At 35.2% G+C, this 3,395-nt stretch overlaps 1 protein-coding gene across 11 annotated transcripts in view; it reads right to left on the minus strand.

Annotated features, from left to right (window-relative positions):
• Positions 1–3,395, minus strand: part of PCLO (piccolo presynaptic cytomatrix protein) — a 351,923-nt gene that overhangs the window by 37,154 nt on the left and 311,374 nt on the right. The window lies entirely within an intron of this gene.

Consider the following 3,395-nt stretch of genomic DNA (forward strand, 5'->3'; position numbering starts at 1 on the left):
CTATAGGTATTAGATGAGGAGCAGGAGGAAACAGTAAGAATCCATAGCATACTCAGCAGGCATTGATGCAAGTTACTTATGGGGTTTTTTCTAGTAAATTGCACAAACTGACTGATTATCATAGGCAGTATGTTACCAGACTTCTTGAAAATATGTGAACTTCTAGGTACTACAGCAGTGCGAAACACGAAGGTAGATGTGTATCAGATGTTTGACCCAGCTGATCTGCAGAAGCTTTGTGGATTTTTCCAAGGCATGGAAGTTCAGTTACATTATGTTATTATCACATCACAATCAGTTAGAGCACAAAGCCAATGTGGCAGGCGAAAAAATCAACCAAACAGACAAACTAAAACCACCTAAAGAAAGCTTAAAAAAGAAAGTATAACAAAATGAAGCATACCAAAGGGTATTTCAGAAAAGAAAGACTTGTGCAATGGATGGCAGTAACACACATGCAAATCCAGGGACCATTTGGTAGAACTAATCTCATCTGATATCAGACACCTAAACTTTAGATATGCGAGCTAAAATAAATGTAAATTTTCATTATAATCTTTTGGTTCCTAACAGATGGTGGAAAACGACTGGCACTCCAGGTAGCTGACCCTGAAGGGAATCCTAAATATTGCCTTAGCTGTACAAGCAAATCAGGTTTGTGCCTGTATGCATGCCGATCTGGGTCATTCAGGATGTGATAGTGAAACTGAGGTACCTGGTCAGGAATGACAGATGTGATGAAGAATCTGTGAGACACCCATAATTTTCTGGACCAACAACTGGACTGATGCAGAAAAATACTTTTGGGTATTTAAAACAGCAGGATACACCTACAAGTAAAGCCCCTGAATCCTTTTGTAGCTAAAGATAAACAAACTGCATCCTACTATACAGACACAGTACATCACTTTCTGCCACTAGATTTGTCTCATCTTCTGTTCATCTGATTCCCTCACAGTTATAGCCTAGTAGTATCAGCATAAACAATACACAAAACGGAAGAGCAGCATATAGTGGCCTAAAGTCATTACAAATGACTGCACAGGACAAACTGTTAAAAATTCTTTAAGAGAAATACACACTCTAAAATTTTCTTTAACAGACAAAACACTCTTCACATACTGTTGCAATGGATGACGCATTCCATTAAAGCTGAAAGCCTGTAAGACTACTTTCATAGCATGAAATAAGGAACATGGAGCATGGTGAAAACTATATTAACCTGAAAATAAACTGGGGACAAAGTAGAAGGTTCTAATTATAAATATGAAAGCAGACCCTCTATCCTGAGAATCATACACATCTAGGCAATTTCAACATAGGAAACATTTATATTCATTCTAATGCACTGATTTTCAAAAAATTCTGTCTTGACACACAACTTATGGTCCAATAATTCTGAGTAGTTTCACATGCAAACACAAATATCAGCTGAAGTTTAATTTAAGCTTGCCATGTGATCTCACCTGGAAATTCCCTAGGTTCATCTGCATTTAAACAGCATTCCGATATAACTGTTTGAACATCAGTCTAAAAAAAGAATTTATACTACAAGAACATGTGAAAGTAAATAAGAAACTCCTTTCTGAATCCCCAGCATAACAGTTAAATTTCTAAGCAAGTTATAAATTGTTTGAAAAAAACAAATAAAGAACAAATAATCTTCTAAACCACTCATGTATAATTGAATATCAGGTTACAAATATTAAGGAGCTACAAAGGACAGTTAAATATAGAAACAGGTTATGACATTCCTTTTTTTTTTTTTTTTTGACATTTCAAATAAATACAACTAAAGTGCAGCTCTAATTCAGAACTCTTTAGTAGGAACAGCTGTGTTATTATTTGTAGGCAATCTTAAAAAAAACTATTTATGGGAAGTGCTTGATAAAATATGCTATGTGTGAGAGAGGAAGAGCTTGGATTTTGGATTCCTGTTTCTCTCCTTGAATATTAATTACAGCAAGAAAGATTAGTCTAGTAGTTAGGAAAAACATTTTAGTGTCAAGGATGATCAAGCATTAGAGCAGAACTAATGAAGCTGTAAAATCTCTATCCCCACTAAGAATTTTCTGGTGCAAATTAGCAATAGCCTTTTAGGAACAATATTGTATTTTGAAGCAATGGGATGATCTCTTGAAGACCCGTTGACTCCATTCCTGCTACATAGTAGCTGATACATATTTGAGCATTTAACATTATTGACCTTAAAACAGATCTATTTTATTTTTTTCCTTGAGTATGCACAAAATTCCACGTCCTAAGCACACTGCTAAACGGAGATCACCTGAATCATCCAGGAAGATGACGTTTAAAAACCCTACTCAGTACTTCCTAGTTTTATTTTCATCACAGAGGGGAATTTACTTAGGATTTCACAATTCACCTTCTATCATTGAATTGCATCAACCTAACCTTTGCTGACTCTAAAAGAGCACTGATCATAAAAAGTGCCTCTATTTCATTGTTTTAAATTACTCACTAGGTGAAGCAGCCTTTCTTCAGACTTACACCACACACAGCTCAGGTCCAGTAGTCATACATTTCAGTAGTCATACATTCCAGCATCTTCACCTTTACTACATTTTTTGTGGGGGGTTCGCCTGTTTGCTCCCCCATGTTTAAGGTCTTTATTATTAAGTGGTATTTGTACTAAATGTGCCAGCTGGTATTAAATTAGATTTCCTTCATAATCATGTCTTTTTTTAGAAAAACAGATTACAGAATTCTACTAAAACTCATTTAACATGTAGCTTTGTCAGATTTTGGACAGAATTACTAATACATTGATGCCCAGTCCAAACAGTCTGAACCCATTACATTTTCAAGCAGTCACCAGCAGAAATCTTCTGAAAGTCTCCAGCAGCTTTATTTTAATTAAGATGTAGGTCAATACAAGTGATTAAGAAAATTAGGCAAGCAAATTATTTTTCCAGGTGCTTACTGAAGCATTATAATAAGGGGTGATATTTTGTGTTCAAGATAAAATACAGATGCTTTAAGGCTCTCCTCTTTTTACTTGTTTGTCTTCTTAATATTTGTTAATTTTCTACAGCTCCCCTAGTAAAATCAGACTTTTTCTAATGAAACCTTAAAAACAATTTTCTTGCGACATGATTTAATGGCGAATAGCCATTCAGTCGCAGTTGATATAAGAATGGCACAAGCTGCTGGCCAGCCAATAGCTAATCACAGTCAGGCTCCCTGGATTATTTACTTCTCTTTCAATGACACTTCATAATAACAATTCAGGAACAGGATGATTTGTAACTATGTAAAATGTCATTTGTGATGTGAATACAAGAAGACAGAAGATTATCTTGTCCTTTTTCCCCTTATGTTTCTATCTCTGGCTGCAGTCTTTATTCTTATTTAAATTCTTTATGCTTCTTTTT

The sequence above is a fragment of the Patagioenas fasciata genome, chromosome 1, assembly GCF_037038585.1.
Source record: "Patagioenas fasciata isolate bPatFas1 chromosome 1, bPatFas1.hap1, whole genome shotgun sequence".
Classification (NCBI taxonomy): domain Eukaryota; kingdom Metazoa; phylum Chordata; class Aves; order Columbiformes; family Columbidae; genus Patagioenas; species Patagioenas fasciata.